The sequence below is a fragment of the Lactuca virosa genome, chromosome 2 (genome assembly GCF_052849685.1).
Source record: "Lactuca virosa cultivar CGN04683 chromosome 2, Lactuca_virosa_CGN04683_v6, whole genome shotgun sequence".
NCBI lineage: Eukaryota > Viridiplantae > Streptophyta > Magnoliopsida > Asterales > Asteraceae > Lactuca > Lactuca virosa.
In genome coordinates, this window is record NC_136427.1 from 180650816 (window position 1) to 180669650 (window position 18835).

Consider the following 18835-nt stretch of genomic DNA (forward strand, 5'->3'; position numbering starts at 1 on the left):
GGGTTCCAGTCATGAATTGAGTTCAGTATGGGTGTTCGGTCGAATGTGTGCTTGACACTGTGCGCGTTTCGAATTGATAAATTAGGGGTAAGGCATTGGGCTGCGGTTGTGCTAGGGTGAAAGTGTTGTAAGACCGCGGGGGAGCCGTAACATTCACTAATGGCCAGTTATTGTGAAAGTATTGTAAGACTGCGGGGGAGCCGTAGCATTCACTAATGGCCAGTTAGGGTAAAAGTGTTGTAAGACTACGGGGGAGCTGTAGCATTCACTAGTAGTCAGTTGGGGTGAAAGTGTTGTAAGACTACGGGGGATCCGTAGCATTCACTAATAGTCAGATAGTATGGATAGTGTTGTAAGATTGCGGAGGAGTCGTAGCATTCACTGGTGGTCAGATAGTGTGGGAAGTGCAGAAAGACTACATGGTAGCCGTGGTATTCACGGATTCTTTCAGATGATTAGGCTAGGGTGGGCCAGTTCGCAAGGTTGTGAGTAGGTCACAACATAATTGGGATCAGGCAACGATTGGTCATTGGAGACCGGGTGTGATGTAAGACTACAGTTATTTTGGTAGCATTCACTATTCACATTAGATTCAGTGGTGAAAGGTTGTCAGCTTATCATGATCGGATGGATCAAAGGATTAGAGGATCCATAAGTGGCGGTATAGATAGGGTAGCTATTGTCAGACGAGGTATCATTCGGAGGTCGCATGGGACTGCTGAGAGTGTTTTTGGCTCAGCAATCGGTTAGGTGTCCATTTTTCGAGTAGTTGACAGATAAGGGGGATCAGAAAGGTCTTGGATGCTTCTAAAAAGCAGTAAGTGGTAGCAAGACATGTCGAAGTAGGTTCAATGACTTGGGGTCCGTGTGTGGAGTTGCTTGTCATTTGGGGCATATACTAAGTTGTTTAAAGTTGGACTAAATAATATCAGAAGTTGAATAGCTAGTTGGGAGATAAGTACAGTGAACTCGGCAATGATTCGATGTGGGCGGTCTGTCAGGGAGACACACCATCTCGAGACTTCAGATTTCAAATGGACCAAATGTGATCAGGTTGCAAGGAATTCGTTAACCTTCGGGTTTTAGAACCCTGCAAGGGATGGTTTTGGTTGCCATGGGAAGGTTGGGGTATGCTTGTGGTTGTGACCGTGTTGCTCAAGTTATTTGGCATGTCAGGGTTGGTAAGGAATGATTTCGAGGCCAAAATTTGATTTAAGTGGGGGAGAGTTGTAACATCCCGTTCGAAGTTAAATAATTAATAGACTCTAAAACCCCGAGATGTAATTATTATTATTTTATAGATTATTGTAGCCAGAAGCAATAATATTTAGCGGGGTGTTGGTTTCGGGGAGCCAAACGATATAAATTGGGCTTTTGGGGGTTAAAGTGTAATTCCGGGATTTATTTTGTAAAGATTTTCAGAAGTCAGGGGGTGTTTGATAAAATATTGGACTTAAATTGAAGGGCCTTTGGAATGTGGAGGGCTGAATGGTAAATTATGTACCTGAGTTAAAAGGAATTTGTCATGGAGGGGCTATATGGTAACTTATGGAGCTGAATTGAAAAGAAATTTAGAAGAGGGGCTGAAAGTGTAATAAAAGGGTTAAGCTTATCATGGACGACCTTATATCCCGTCACCCTTCTGTTAGCCTTCATATTTAAGGAATATGAACCCTAACCCTAATGGGGATGCAACAGCCGCCACCCTTATATCACCTACATCCGGCCGCCGCCTCCAACCACCTCGTCGCCGTTGCTGGCACAACGATCTCAACTGTCGCCAGATGTCGCGTGTAGCTAGCAAAAACCACTGAGGTCGATGCTGTGGTCGTGAGGAGACCAACTGAACCCGTTGTATAGCCACCATTCTCACACCATCGAAGGCGCAACCCCCCTCCCCCCGGCTCCACCTCTTCGCCGCTACCGATGTGGCTCGTCGTTGCCGCCGAAAATGGCTTTCGGTCGCCATTTCAACTTCTTCCAGCGCCACCAGCTGCCTTGTCGATGGTTGGGAGCGGTGGTCTCGTGTCGGGTATGGATATGAGTTGTTGTTGAACCCGAGTTGTCTTGTGCGAGTGTTGCTGGCCGGAAATCAAGGAAAAGAACCACCATGGCCGCCAGCCATGGTGGCCGCCGTCTGCCGCGGTCTGCTGCCATCTTCCGTCGCCACCAGCCACCGTGGAAGGTGGTTGTGTGCATTTTTTACTGTGTATTTAGGTGTGTGTTTGTGTATTATGTTGTATGTATTTATGGCCGGAAAATCTGAAGAAAACCCCCCACCACAACCGTGAGGTAGTGGCTGCCACCTCACGCCGCCATTCTGCTGCCACCAGCCACCACCTTGGGTGGCTGTGTGCTTTTGTGTATGTGATTGTTATTTTGGGATGCTTGGACAGTTTTAGCCAAAAATCATAACCACCACCACAAGGTGGTGGCCGCTGCCGTGAGCCGCCATTGACCACCACTACCCGAGTTGGTAGTGGGTGGTGCCCGACTTAATTAAGAATTAATTAACCTAAAAGCTTAACAAATGGACTAATTGGATCGCGATTGGGTTAGAAACCCTAATTTGGGTTTAGAAAACCCTAATTTTTGGATATGTTAATTTGGAATTGTCGGGACTCGCATGTTTGGACTATTGGATTGGAATTATGAATTAATCCTGACCACATTGTATGTTTGGACTAGTGGAGTGGTGGACTTAATGGATTAAGTCCTTAATGGGTTAGGTAAGAACACTTAACCCTAATCGTTATTTTATGTGAAAAACCCTAATTGGGTTTGGTCTCTTGTTTGGCCACTTCTTGGACTAAGTTGTTGTGGGCCTTCGTGGGCCAAATGGGAACATGTTTATGGACTACGGAAATTATTGGGCTTTAGGATAAGTCCGATTGGAAAGGATTGGGCCCAATTTGGAAAATTGGGCCATAGATGGGCCATAACTGGGCCTTGATGATTATGAGATATTGGACCATTGGAATGCCAAATGTTTGGACTATAATAAATGGTTGGGCCTTAGAGTAAGACCATGTAGAGGTTTGGGCCCAATTTGGAAAATTGGGGCATATGTTGATTATTGGGCTTTTGGGCCTTCAGAGTGTGAGTTTAGGCTCTGGTTTTAAATCAAGCTAGGTTGGGGGTAAAGTAGCCTTTTAACCAAAGCATGGACTTATGATTATGTATTGGAACCCAATTATTAATTGGGTGTTGTTTTGATGTTGACAGTTCGGGAATCTGTCAACCGGCAGCTAGAGTTTTATCCGCGGGACTTCGGCAGTGTGAGGTGACTCTCCTCACCATACCAATGGGTCGAAGGCACCAAGGCCGACCCATTTTATGACATGTGGTACAATAGTTGATGTAGTGTTATGTGGCATGTTAGTTGGTTATATGCTAGGAGGTATGCTAGTTGTATATGTGGTATACTTGTATGAAAGACCATGGGGGAGCCCATGACACTTGGAGGTAAGACCATATGGAGAGCCCATGGCTTTCCTATTAAAGACCTTGGGGGAGCCCATGGAACTGGGATGTAAGACCATGTGGAGAGTCCATCGCTTTCCTATTAAAGACCATGGGGGGAGCCCATGACACTGGGATGTAAGACCATGTGGGGAGCCCATGGCTTTGCTATTAAAGACCATGGGGGAGCCCATGGCACTTAGGTGTAAGACCATGTGGGGAGCCCATGACATCCTGGAGTAAGATTCTGGGGGGAGCCCACGACATCCCTTTATGTTTATATGCATGACTTGTGTAGTTGATACGGTTTATGTGATTATGTGTGTAAGACCTTGGAGGGTTTCCACGGCATCCTATGCATGGCTTATGTTGCTATGTGATTGATATGGCCTATGTGATTGATATGGTTTATGCGGTTATGTGGATTATGTGGATTATGTGGGGTATGCGCTGGGAACTCACTAAGCTTCGTGCTTATAGTTTTGTTTATGGTTTCAGGTATCGTTGGTTTGGAAAGGAAGGGCCCGGCTTGATCGCAGCACACACACCTGTGTTCTCCGCATTATGTGATTGTGGGACATAACTCTGATAAATGTTTTAATTAAGCAATGTTTTTGGAATGCTTTGATTTAAAAGATAACTGTGTTTTTACTATAATAAAAATGAAATTTTTAACATAATAAAAATGAAATTTTTACCCTTTATTTTTGGGTCGTTACAATATATTACTCAGTGGACCGGCATTGGTGCCTTCGACCCACGAGTATAGTGAGGAAACCTCACCTCTTAGTATGAAAAGATAGCTGAACAGGACACTGCTCCGAATATCAGCTCTACCGGTCACCTATTCATTGGAAAATGACCAAATTCACTATAAATCAAAATACCCAAAACACCCTTAGGTCCAACTTTGTCAAAACCTGGTCAAAGTTGAAAATAAAAAATCCAACTGAGTACGCCCACTCATCCAACATACTGAACATGTAACCTTAGAGTACTCAAGGGCTAGATCGAGCTCCCAAGGAATTGCACCCATCGTACTCAGAAGTACGCCTAGCGTACTCGACCAAAAGTCATTTCCCCTTTTAAATACTTAATTCATTAAGTCCTTTCGTCCAAACGCAAATCTAGCCTCCAAATGATGTCCTTAACCATAAAGTTTCCAACTTTATGGTCTTGCATTGCTATTAAGTGCTCAATACCAAAAACCTTAACTTATTAACTCATTAAGACATCCTAGTTCATGCATGGAAGATAATTAAGGTCCAAGATTACATTTTTATGTTTCTAAACACTCTAAAACATCTAAAAGGACAACTTATAAGAATTAGAGTAACTCGTACTCATAATACAAAGCTTATGGGACCAACATGAACACAAATCCATGGCTAAATAAGATCTAAGCATAACTTCATCAAGTTTAGAGCTTTTTACCTTCAAATGGTGTCAAATGATGTTGTGATTCTGGGTCCAAAGTGATTCACTCTTCTAAGTTGGTTTCCTCTTCCTTCTTCCTCTTTCAAGAAGACCAAAATGCACACTCAAGGTCAAGATTGCTTCATTCAATAGATTAAGGTTATCTAGGGTACGAAATGGGACTGGAGGCTGATGAAATAAAGGTTAATGAGGCTATAAAGGTGTTTAAATAGGGTCCAAACCCTAAAAATTATGTTTTGGGACTCTACCACGTATGCCCAACGTACGCAATGTACGCCCAACGTACTCATGCAGTCTCCAAAATTACAAAAATGCCACTAAGGACCAATTTGCAAACAATTCTCTCACCAAGGGTGAAAATGTAAAATACCTGGAAATTGAGATGTTACAGTTCTCCCCCAATTGAATCAGACTTCGTCCTTGAAGTCCGCTGCTATGAAAAACTCATACTAGTGCTCCCGCATCTATGCCTTGCGTGCACAAGTCTATTCGGAACCCTTCCAATGTTGCCACTGGACCTTGACCAAAGATACCACCTTGTTGTTCAAGGTCTTCGTCTTCCTATCCAAGATCTCCACTGGTCTTTCAACATAATTTAGGCGATCATCAACCTAAATATCATCCAGAGTAACAACTGTTGAGTCATCAACCACACACTTCCGAAGCTAAGAAACATGGAAGGTGTTGTGAATCTGACGAGCTCCTCAGGAAAATCCAATCGATAGGTTACTCTGCCAACCCTGGAAATCACTCGAAATGGCCCAATATACTAGGGCCCCAACTTGCCCCTCTTCCTTAAGCGTATTACACCCTTCCAAGGTGATACCTTCAACAAAACCATGTTGCCGACCTGAAACTCCAACTCAGATCGACGTTTGTCGGTATAACTCTTCTTCCAATTTTGAGCTGTCTGTAACCTCTGTCTGATTTCCTAGATAAGCTCCTTCATATAAAGGACTACCTCGGTCCTTCCCATGACTCTGTGACTGACCTCTCCCTAGAAGACTGGGTCACGACACTTCCTCCCATAGAGAAGTTCGAATGGCGGTGCACCGATACTGGAGTGGTAGCTGTTATTGTAAGAAAACTCAACAAAGGGAAGGTAGGAGTCCCAACTCCCACTGAAATCGATCACACAAGCTTGGAACATCTCCTCAAGTTTCTGGATGGTCCGCTCGCTCTGATCGTTAGTCTGCAGATGATAAGCAGTGCTAAGATGCAACCTCATACCCAATTCCTCGTGGAACCTCTGCCAAAAATACAAAGTGAACCGAACATCTCGATCCGAAACAATAGAGACCAGAATACCATGATGGGCTATTATCTCACACACATACCCGTCATCCAATTTCTCAGCCGAGGAACTCTCTCAAATAGCTAAGAAGTGGGAACTCTTAGTCAAACAGTCTACTATTACCCAAATCGCATCGAACCCCTTAGCCGTCCGAGGTAACTCTGTGATGAAATCCATAGTAAGGTGTTCCCATTTCCACATGGGAACCTCCAATGGTTGCAGCTTGTTGTGCGGCCTCTGGTGCTCGGCCTTGACCATCTAACAGGTCAAGCACCTCTTGACATACCATGTTATCTCTTCTTCATGCACAACCACTAATAACTAAGTCGCAAGTCCCGATACATCTTGGTGGCTCTAGGGCGTATCGAAAATTTGGACTTGTGTTCCTCCTCCAGCACAATCTGCCTAATCCCACCAAAATATGGTAGCCAAACCCGACCGTACTAGTCAACAATCCACGGTTATCAGTGGAAAACCTGTCAATCTCTCCCCTGATTCCAGTTCTCTTTCTTGACTCCCTCAACCTAAGCATCCCTAATCAAGTCCAACAATGGTGAATCAATCAAAATCCTCATACATAAACTCTAAACCGAGGAACTAACTAACTTGCGGATCAAAGCATCAGTGACCACATTCGTTTTTCCCGGGTGGTATAGAATCTCACAGTCATAATCCTTGACCACGTCAAGCCACCTACGTTGTCTCATGTTCAGATTTGGCTTATCCATAAGATTTCTCAAACTCTTGTGATCCATGTAGATAGTACACTAGATACCATACAAATAATGCCACCAAATCTTGGTGTCACAACTAGCAAATTAGGGTTAAGATTTTTGGTCCTTGTGTGAATCAATTCCTCCATGAAAACTTGTAATAACCCATTTAGTGAAATTCAAACTACAATGCCATTTAAGTTCATACTTTCATACGCTGCGATTCAAGTCGAAACAACCTCGTATAGGTCCGAAAATCGATCCAATAAGCCAAGTCCAATCAATTTTGGGCTTTAACCCAATAATTTTTGGCCCAAAACCCTTATTGGACCAAGACTTCTTCATTGGGCCCTATTGGGCCGGTAACTTATTCACTTGGTCTTATTGGGCCGAAAACCAATCTTTCGGCCCTGATGGACAGAAAACTTCTATTGGACTTTCCATTGGGCCAAAAACCTCTCTTTGGGCCTTAATGGGCCGGAAACTTTTCCTTGAAACCTTATTGGGCTGAAACCCTTTATTGGACCATGTTAGGCCGAAAACTCATTTTCTTGGGCTATCTTTGGGCCGAAAACCCCGTTGGGCCAAGCCAACAACCGAACACCCTAATTTGGGTTCCCAATTGGGCCGAAGAATCTCCTTAATTCGGTTGGGCTTTTAAAAAAAAGGGAAAAAGAGAATGCATGCAAAAGATGACACTTCAACATTACACCACATGTAACAATGTAATTAAGTTACATACTTCTAGGTAGAGTGAATTTTATCCAACATGTTTCCAAGTCCATCTCCTTTCCCTCTCTCTCTAAATTTGGCCAAAGCCTCACCCTTCCCACACTCTTCAAACACTTTTTCTCTCTAAGTCTCAAGAGCACTCTCTCCATACCACTCTCCAAATCTCTTCTTATTTCCTTTCTTCCCAAAAATCTCATGAGTGTGTGTGTGTTAGCTTCTAGGAGACCTCATCAAAGATTCATAAATTTTGGTAAGTCTATGATAAACTCCATTGTTTAGTTTCAAGTTTTTACAAAGATCTTTCCTCTTACAACTTCATTTTTGTGTATATGCTGCTTAGAACACCCTTAACTTCGAAAATCCCCTCAAGAAGGCAAGATAGGCTCACAAATCCTTCTCCTTCTTCATCTACATCTTGAAAACACCAAGATGAGCATCATACCCACTCCTTTTTATGTTTTTCATACTCTTTGGGGGGGGGGGGGGGGGAATACAAGTCAAATCTCGTTTAACCAATGAATAATTGCATGTACCAATGTGTAAGGTGTTTAACCTCTGGGTATTTGCATGAACATGAAGTTTATCTTATAAAACTTCACAAAAGGGAAATGTGTTTGCTAACATATATATTGTATGAATACTAGTGGATAAGGGTTATACCCTCAAAAATGGCAAAAATGAGTATTGGATTCAAACATGTATGACTTCAACTTAAATCTCAGCTTTCCACAGAAAAGTTATAGCCCATTTACGGACAGTTTTGACCACCTTTAAGTTAATATTTTTAAAACTGTTTTATATGAAAATAATTCAGGTTTATACCTTTCTAAGGACTACTTGCACACGTTCATACGATTTTTCTACAATTTTTGGTGAGTTTTACAAAATTGTCTATCATTTCAGAAATAATTTCGGACCAGTCTGTGAAGATGAATATTTTCACACTAGTTTGATTCCATTAAGAATTATTATAAAAATTATGAACAAAGTAGCCTCAATTTCCAAACTACCAGAGTTTATGGATCCAAATTATGACTTACGATGATTTTTTTATAATTTTTCTAAAAATAGGGACCGAAAAGTCAAAAACTAGAAAATTGTTTTTAACATACTAAAAGTGCTTATACTTGTGTTAGATGTAAGTTTATAGGTTTTACATTTTTAAAACATCTAGACATGTTAACTTATATGCATTTATATATATGATTATATAAATTGTGTTGACAAACAAACATAATCAATTATAATTGGTATAGTTGAAGGTCACAAACCACACTTACAAAGGTACACATAATTATTTAAAGGCATAATTATCCTATTTTGCAAGTAAAACGGAGTCATAGTTCATGTAAATCTGTTAAGGCTCTTGTAAGACTCTCCTTCACCGTACCTACCTAGCGTACATTGTAAGTCCTGTAGTTATAACCAGAGTCTCCTGCAGGGAGAACAAGGTAATTGTATATAGATTTATACGGGGTTGACACCCCCACTCCTGAGCATTTCGCTACAGCTAGACGGGCCAGTCTAGGGTGACAAATATCTTTAGAAACCAACGCCTGAAGAACGTCAAGACAGGCGCGTTAGTCATATTAGTATGGTTATAACGACTCACATAGAGAATAACAACATTATTTGAATTTACGAAGAATTTACACTCTACTAGCTTTACAAAACACAAAACTATGTTTAGCTTACTTTGTAAACTGATTTCACCACTTTGGTCTTAGGGTTCTAAGACCACAACTCGTTTATATATAGAAAATATAGGATTTTCTGGGAACACACTCTTTCTAATAAAAACAAAGGAAAACAAAGAACATGCATGCAACTATACACAGTTTTGGAACGAGACTCACAAACTACTTTTTATAGAAAATATTGGATTTTCTGGAGTTTTACAACTTACTATAAGAAGATATATTACAATGTTTTCCTACAAATATGCTTATGAACTCACCAACATTCTATGTTGACGCTTTTCAAAACGACTTGTATTCTCAGGGACTCAGTGAACAGGTACTCGAGCCTTGGATCTGGATTATTTTACTACCTTTTGAGCAACCATACTTTATGTTATTTTGGTGTAATTGATAAACAAGTATAATTTGTAAAACAATGAATGTTGGTATATTGTAATGTATGATGTTTGGTTGCTATGTTTCATTCATATTAAATTGTTATGATACTACACAATGAAGTCATCCGTCCCCAGACGTTTCCTCCATTTTGGTTTGGGGGTGTGACAGATTGGTATCAGAGCATTGTTTATAGTGAACTAGTATATCTAACCATACAAGATATAAAACTATAAATACAATGGGACTAAAACACTCTGACTAAAAGTATACTTTAAAGATATAAGTATTTTATAAAAGTATACCCACTTGCTAGAACTGTATCATAATAAGAACAAAACCAAATTATTTAGATGTTGAACACTACAGTCAACCCTGGACAGTTATGTAAGCATATCAGGGATAAATATAGCCTGATCAACTATATTAATTTGAGGTACGGCCAACATGTGTTTGGGAGTGATAGTGTGTGGCAACAAATCTAAAACTTAACAACCCTACATGCAAAGGAACATTAGAACCAAACCTAAAGTTTAAAATACTATAAGAGTATTTTATGATACTAAACAATAACAACAAGTCTAAAAGCTCATCGATTTCGTACACCAAGAAGCCCTAGGATCAAACATGTAATACTATAGTAGTATTTTAGAATACCATATGACCTCCACACTAAATCTCCTACACGTTTCTCACACCTCTATTCTCGCGCATGCAACATGGCTGAGTTTCACCACGAAGACCCCTACCACCCTGCCATAGTGGCCAACGAATGGGTCGAGGAAGAGCCAGAAGAGGTTCAAGGGGAGAACCCAGAGGTGGGTCCTGAAAAATACCAAGAAACAGACTACGAGGGGGAGAATTCTAATGAGGAGACAGACGAGGATGAAGGCACCGGAGGGATCTTTAGCGAACCTTACCATTCGGAAACAATACAAAACCAACACACATTGCAGGAGGACCCTACCGACCGTCTACGCTCCTTGGAGGAGGAAGTAGCCACCATCAGACAGCAGCTCATTACGGCCGAAGCTAGGGCAGCCTCATCAGAACAGAGAGCAGAAGAAGCCACTCGTGAAATGAGTAAGATGGTTGAGCACCTTGTGCACTATTTCGGCATATGAGCGTCACTACACTACTCACACTGTGTCCTAGGTTTACTAGGTATTTCTTTATAACTAGTAGTGGTTAATCAAGAGAGGTACGCCCTCCAAGAACCAATGTAATCCGAATCATGTGATTTTTCTGATATCTATATTCCTTTTTGTTGAATTTAACGATCGTCCGATACCTACTACTACTCATTACCATAAATGCAATGAAGGAATGTAAATTGAAACATTTAGAATCATACCACATGACATGTGACTTGTATGTGTGCATACATAAATGTGTACCTATAAATATAGAAAAAATACAACCGAAAATGTCCATAGTCGCTTACGAGCTCGCTTCTCCTCATGCAATAGAATTATGTCATCCCTTGGAAACAACCAGCCAACCGGTGAAAAACCGATCCTACGAATAGACTCCGTTACTTTCTAAGCCGCAGTGACAGCTGTTGTGACAGCTGTCATGGCACAACTCAACAACACAAATGGAAATGAAAATGGAAAAGGTTTCAACAACTCCAACCGCAGTAAGGGAAAAAGGCACCAGCAAGTGTCTGCTTACAAGGATACCCCAGATCGCAAACCTAAGAGCAAGAAAAGAAAGTCCCAGAAAGAGAGGAAGAGTAAAACAATACAAGAGCCCTCGATGAGACAACAGATTGTTGCGGTTCATGCTTCCACAACACCTGCCACACCAGCACTAGTTCGTCGATATGTCGGAACCCTCCTAAAGTGTAACAAGTGTAATTTTCATCACTATGGAGCCTGCCGAAAGTTACACTGCAAGAATTGCAACGGGAAGGGACACACTACCCGTTTCTGCAGGGCACTAACACGACCAATCCCCCAGACCCCCGACATTAGAATAAGCCCGACCTATTACGAGTGTGATGAATCTGGACACTTCAGGAGAAACTTTCCAATAACAAGGAACTCTGACAGGGAGGAAAGAGTGCTGAAAATCCATGAATGTTTTCGGTGCGTTGGTGAGCCCAAACGACATCACCACGAACTCGTTATAACCATAACGAGTCCGACACACGGTCTTATCCATGTCTTCCCCTCTAACCCTCATCTGATGATACCTTGATCTCAAATCGATATTGGAGAACCAAGATGCACCCAACAACTGATCGAACATGCCATCAATCTGTAGAAGTGGGTAATTGTTCTTCACTGTTAACTTGTTTAACTCCCGGTAATCAATGCCATCCGGTGTGAACCATCCATCTTCTTGACAAACAAAATCGGTGCTCCCCATAACGAACTGATTATCCTAATAAACTGCTAGCCCAACAACTCCTGCATCTCAGGTGGTGCCAATCAGTACAACACCTTAGTAATTGGAGCCGCACCTGGAACGAAATTGATCCTGAACCTAACCTGCCTCTCAGGAGGCACACCGGGTAACTCCTCCGGGAACACATCAACAAACTCTCCAATAACAGGCACATCCGAAACCGAAACCTCCTTCCCAACCCGGGGGTCAACCACACATGCAAGATAACCCATACACTCGTGCTGCATACCATGGAGCCGTGGAAACAGAACAAAAGGCTGATCCAATCCTGGTACCCTCTCCATAAAAGTCATTGTTGGATAAAGTGTCTAAGTCCATAACATTATTTGAGATGCACTTGACCCGACCCGACATGGTCCATTTGGGTTGCACTTCACCCGAACAATTTGTTTGGATAATCTTTTGAGAATAGTATGTTCATGCTTTATTAATATATTATAAGTTATAATATATTAATATTAAATCATATTATTTAATTATTATTGGTCATAAATTAATTTAGAATTAATTTGGTGATCAAAAAGGTGACTAATTAAATATGGGCTCTTGTATTTTATGTAGTGTGGGCTAATACTCATTTGGAATGGGCTTGGCATGCATGGGAGTCCATGGATAGTCCATGGAGCTTTTAACCCATGGATCCTTGGAAAGGAAGAGTCATGGGTATTAGGGTTTACATGGATGTAACCCTAATCCTCCACACTATATAAAGGAGCTTATGATACTTGAAATGACACTAGTTGTGTGTGAACAAGAGTGGTGGTCAATTTCAAGAGTGAGCATTATTCTCTCAAGAGTTTTCTAAAGTTTGTGGTGATTTGTGATTCCACTTGAGGCATTCACACTATTGGTGCTAGGCTCTCAAACTCCAAGCAATCAATCACTATCAAAAGGTATGTCATTTTCTAGTATATTATGATTCTAGTTTTGCATGCTATGCTAGTTAGGATGTAAACCTTGGAAATTCTTATTTGCATGTATTTTAGAGAAAACATAAATCCAAGGTTATTAGGGTTGCATGTACACCTTAGGAGTGTTAGAATGCTCAAAATCCAACAGTGGTATCAGAGCCTAGGCTTGTTTTCTTGAATACTTGATGCAAATAGCTGAAAAATGTCGAAAAATTGCATTCTGCACAGCTGACTCGCCGAGTCCCTCATGGAACTCGCCGAGTTCATGCATATATTCAACCAACTCGCCGAGTCAGTTCATGCACTCGACGAGTTGGCAGGCCTGAGTACAGATTTTCGAGATTTTGTGCTGGAATTGGTCTAGAATCATTACCTTAAACTGTTTTGGACTTGTAAAACCTGTTTTTGATGTGGTAATGATTGTGGTGAACCAATTTCAAAGTTATAATCAAAGTTTCAAGTTTATATATGTTTATATGATTCTTGAAAGTTGTTGATTATGAACGTTCATGAACTTATGAGTTTTGGTAGATCATAGGAATTATGTGCAAATTGTTTGATAGTATAATTCTTGATCTTTATGACATTGAATGGACTCCATAACTTGTCCTCAAGTTATGGAATTCCAAAAGTTTTTCTTTAAAAGAAGTTATAAGTTACACTTTTGAAGAGTTTTTCACATAAATGCTTTTATGGACTCCATAACTTGTCCTCAAGTTATGGATGTCCAAGAGTCTCTTCATTAAAAGTTTCTTTAAGCCTTAATTAAAACTCATAAGTTATGAATATCCAAAAGTTTTTGAATTGTTCAAAACTTGCCCTCAAGTTTTGGAATTTGTAAAGTCTCACACAAACTTTAATTCCATACCCTAGAGTTTTAAAAGTTAAAATTCAACCCTTATACTATTTATAACATTAATGGTTAATTATTATATATATGTATAAGATCAAGTCATTTTACCGTTAGTAGGCCTCATTCACAAAGCCGGTTTATAAGGGGGGTATAAGGTTGTTGCCTATAAAATGGCAACTTAATGGGTGTCCACTCTCACCCACCGCTTCCTTGATCGGTGGAGGGTCGTTAGCCGAACGGGTAGGACAATGACTTTTAATTCTCATTAAAAGTATAATGAATATTATAAAGTAACTAAATATTTTTTTATAATTCCCAATCTTAGTTATTTTAGGAAAATGTGAATTTGGTGCTAACCCATGAAATTCACACTTTGTACCTTACCAAGTCGTTGGTGGAGCGTGTGTGGTTAACCGGCACACTAACTTGGACTAGTAAGGATCACGAAGGGTGACTTAATGTTTATCATAGATCGGTGGAGCGCGTGTGGTTAACCGGCACATTGATTAGGTGATAATATTAAGGGTACCAAGTGAATTTGCATGGTTATTCACACCTTGTTTTGTGATCCTCGGCATCCTGTCACAAAATATGAAGGGCGCAATCGAGATTGAAACATGCCATTGAAAGTTCAATGAATCTCAAAAGATCTAGGAGTTTCAAATCCAATTAAAACCTAATAATTTATTTCGTTTTTCATGGTGGAAATTGGTGAATCGTCATTCACCTACCTTCAAATATTTTATAGCTTGGATTACAGCATCCCTCTTCCAAGTTATAAAATATTGTGTTGGGTCCTAGCCTTAATATTTCATATTGGGTGTTATATTAAGGACTTAAAATCAACTAACTTGAATATATCCCATTGTAGATGTCTGGTTTAGACAACTGTGATCTTCCCAAATCTCATGGAAATCATACTTCTCTACCTCCACTTCCTCCATTTATTCTCCCTGACCCACAAGCTCGAAGACTTGAAAAATTCAAGGTCACTCAAGCCCTACTAGCAATGAAACATAAAGATGGAAGACCTGTGTGCACTCATGTCTTAGGAATGAAGTCACACTTTGACAGGTTAAGAATGTTGGGTGTCATTGTTCCAAGGAAGTTGGCTATTGACTGGGTTCTTCAGTCGCTTCCAGAGTCATATAGTGAGTTCGTCAAAGACTACTATGTGATAGATCACGACATGACCCTAATAGATCTATCTTATTTGCTTGTTGCTGCTGAGTCAGAAATGATGTGGCGCAATGGTCAAGCAAATATGGGTGGAAGGTCTATTTCTCAAACTTCCATGGACATGGACAATGGTAACATTGGAAGTCCAGAAAAGCCTTTTCTTCCCAATGGAAAGGGATCGGCCTTGGTCAACCCGGTTGACCAAAAGGCAAAGGGAAAGGCTAAGTCTGTGATAATCTCGTGTACCATTCCCAAAGAGTCTATATGTTTTTATTGTCATGAGAAGGGACATTGGAAGCGAAGCTGCCCTGAATACCTAAAAGATCTGAAAGCAAGTAGAAACAAAAGGTTTGACTCTGCTTCAGGTAAGTCCACTATCTAACTCTGTTAAGTTCCTTATTGATGATTCTTAATACAAAATGTGACTCGATTACATTTTGGTGTTTGGCAGGATCAAGCAAAGGGAAGGACACTTAATAAAAGGAGTATGCTGAATCTGATAGCGAAGATGGATTTCAATCGCATGGTTCGAAGATCAGATTCTTGAGCTACTACTTAGAAGTTATGATAGATTGCTAGAAGATATGTAATAGCATAGTTTTCATTTAAAGTTGCATTGTAAGGAAAAGGTTTTTCCGCATTTATAAATAAATAAAGTTTTGTTTTATTTTATTATATCTCCTTGCAATGGCATTTTATGGAAAATTGATGTCTGTTTGGTTCTAGCAATAATGAATTTGATTCTTTTCATCTGTGGTAGTGTCTAAATTTATCAAATAAGGAAAGATTCTCATCACCCAAGGTTTCAATTGGACTGAAACTTGGAATCATGTAGGTTGTATTGCATGATGAATGAGAATTTTCATTTTTGGAAATAGACTAATTCCCTGACCACATGTATCTGTGAGACAGGTGAAAGACTAAAGGATCGGGTACACTGGGTGTGTGCAGGTCAAAGTCCACCACAAAGATCGATAAGACTATTCGTCATGATTTACTAAAGTTTAGTGAATATGGTTGTACCTACAAGTTTAAGTACAATTCTGAAACATTGGAAAAGTTTCAATGTATGGCAGGGCGAATGGGAAGAATCAAATTAGGCAGAAAGATAAAAGTTTCTCAAATTTGAAAAGATGGGAGAGTACTTTAGTAACATGTTTTATGATCATCTTAATGATTATGGAACCATATCACAATTTAATTCTCTAAGGACATCTTAGTGCATTTTTTATGGCTAAGAAGAGGATTCATGAATTGTTGGAATGGTTAAAATCGAGAATATGAGTCATACTTCGTTCCAAAAACAAGTCTTAGAGTCATACTCCAAGATTGTAACTTGAGTGACACATCTTAAAGAAGGTTTATAACACTTGTCAAATGTAAGAGTAAAATGTTTTCTACTCTTGTACATTTGAAATTGGTAAGTTGTGATGTTTTGGATAAAAAAAAGACCAACTGACACCAATTGTGTGAAGTGTTTATCTTGATAAGGATCCGCAATGACTCTTGAATATTTGTTTGGTTGTCAAGGAATGGTTCTTAACAAAGAGAAACTTATATGTCAAGGGGACAGTGGGAGTCTTAAAGGTCTTCAAAGTTTCAAGAGCTAATCAAGGATAAAACCTATAGTTTATCGCTAGCAGACGACTTGAGGTTTGTAACCTATCGTGTTGACATAATTCTTGTTCCTGTGCCTATTCCAGTAAAGTTGACTATGTATGTGAGTTCTGTGAGTTCTCAATTGTGTGCATAACAACTTGGAAGCAATGGTGGGCCCTTGGGCTACCAAGAGGCAAGAAATCAAGATTGAACAAGTTCAATCCATATGTTTTGAGTTTGTCACTAACCTTGTCTTTTGATTACGGTTTTGACAAATTCATATGGATAGGAACACATACATCATAAAAACTAAGTGTCATAAGGTTTTTTCCGATTCATGAAAATGATGGTGAGGAAACGCTTTCACTAAGTAGATTTTAAGTAGATAGCAACTGTGTTGTTTGCATTCTCAAAGTCGTTAGTGGAGCGTGTGTGGTTAACCGGCACACTAACATGGACTTGTGAGAAATGGCAAACAGGTCTAAACATTATGATTACGGCATCCCTCTTCATAATTGTTTAGACACACATGTGAGCTATCTAAGGAAAGATGTATGAGTCTGAGAAGCTTAGATAAAGTTTTGTCGAAGCATCTCGTATCAGAAGTCTGAACTTTGGTGATGAAAGTCAATTAAGTATTGATTTCTAGAAGTAGATTTCTGAGTACATGTCAAAGCTACTGAGAGCATAATTGTTGTGCTAAATAATTATCTGTCTAGTGGGAGCATAATCAATTATGATGAGTATTGTTAATTATAGAAAAACAAGAGTTTCACTTGGAAAAGATTGTTTTGCTATAATTAAGGGAGAGGAGATTATACTTCATTTCAATCCTAAAAAGTTTAGATTCAGATTTCAATCATCTTTAGTCAAGGATATATATATATATATATATATATATATATATATATATATATATATATATATATATATATATATATATATATGAATTTTGTGTTGGAATGGTTCAACATATGGAAATTCTATATATATTGCGTTCTCAAATTCGATTATGATTACGACATCCCTCTTCATAGTCGATTTTTGAAAACATGGCAAATAAAAAAATATTATAGCAAAAGACTGATCTAGTATCAGGTCTTTATGTGAGACATCATGAATCGTGTCCCATATGCTTCGGGTATAGGATCGGTCACATGTGCTATAATATTCATCCTTTCTAAATTTTCCAAATGCTCAGAGCATTAAGAGGGGAAAAGTCTAGAATTGGATAAGACTAAAATGATTAAGCAATTGTCGAGGACAATCTAAGGTTCACCAAAGATTGGTTGCTCAGGGACAGTTGGAAGTGTAGTGTTAAATTTTGGAAGGACCATATGGATATATTCTGAAAAGAGGTAGCTCTTGTTTAGATATGATAATCAAAATGGGAATATGGAAATTTTCATATTGGGAGTTGGATATTAAGAATCTATGAGAAAGTTAGAAACTTTTATGCAAGAAGGATGTTCAAAGCAATGTACTTTGAATATGAGACTTCGTTTCCATGGAATTGATCTCCTTTGAAATACTCTATAATGACTGTTGACAAGGTTTTGTGACTTTTGTGCATAGTCATTTCAAGAGGATCAATGCATATAAGTTTGGAATCTAATAGATTACAGTAAATGAAAAGAATTTGGTATTCTTACATTTACGGTAAGGATTTGGGACTGTGAAATGAGCATCATTGGAATCATGTTCAATTGATCTACTTCACAAAGTAAAGATCATAGACAAACATAGTGTGCATACTTGGTGTATGGCATGACTATTGTTTAGAAAAACATAGTGTACATGCTTGGAGCATGGGACAACTATTGTTTTAATTCAAGTCTTAAGTTGATAAATCGAAACAGAATAATGTGGAATCAATATGGTGATGAATAAAAGGTGTTTTATTTATATTCATAAGGGCTGAGACCATATTGGATTCAATTATTCTTGTGTTTCACTTTGCATGTTTTGACTTCCATAATAACTAGGTTATTCTTTCCGAATGATTAAGTTATTCAAACCATCCACAGTCGGTCATATGTTGGAAGTAGATATGAATCAAGACTGTCATGAGTTGGTTGTAGAGGTCTAAGATGTTGGACATGGCTACAACACTCATGAGTGCTCATAAGTTATGAGTATTGGATTCAACCCACGCTCACTTGCATCAC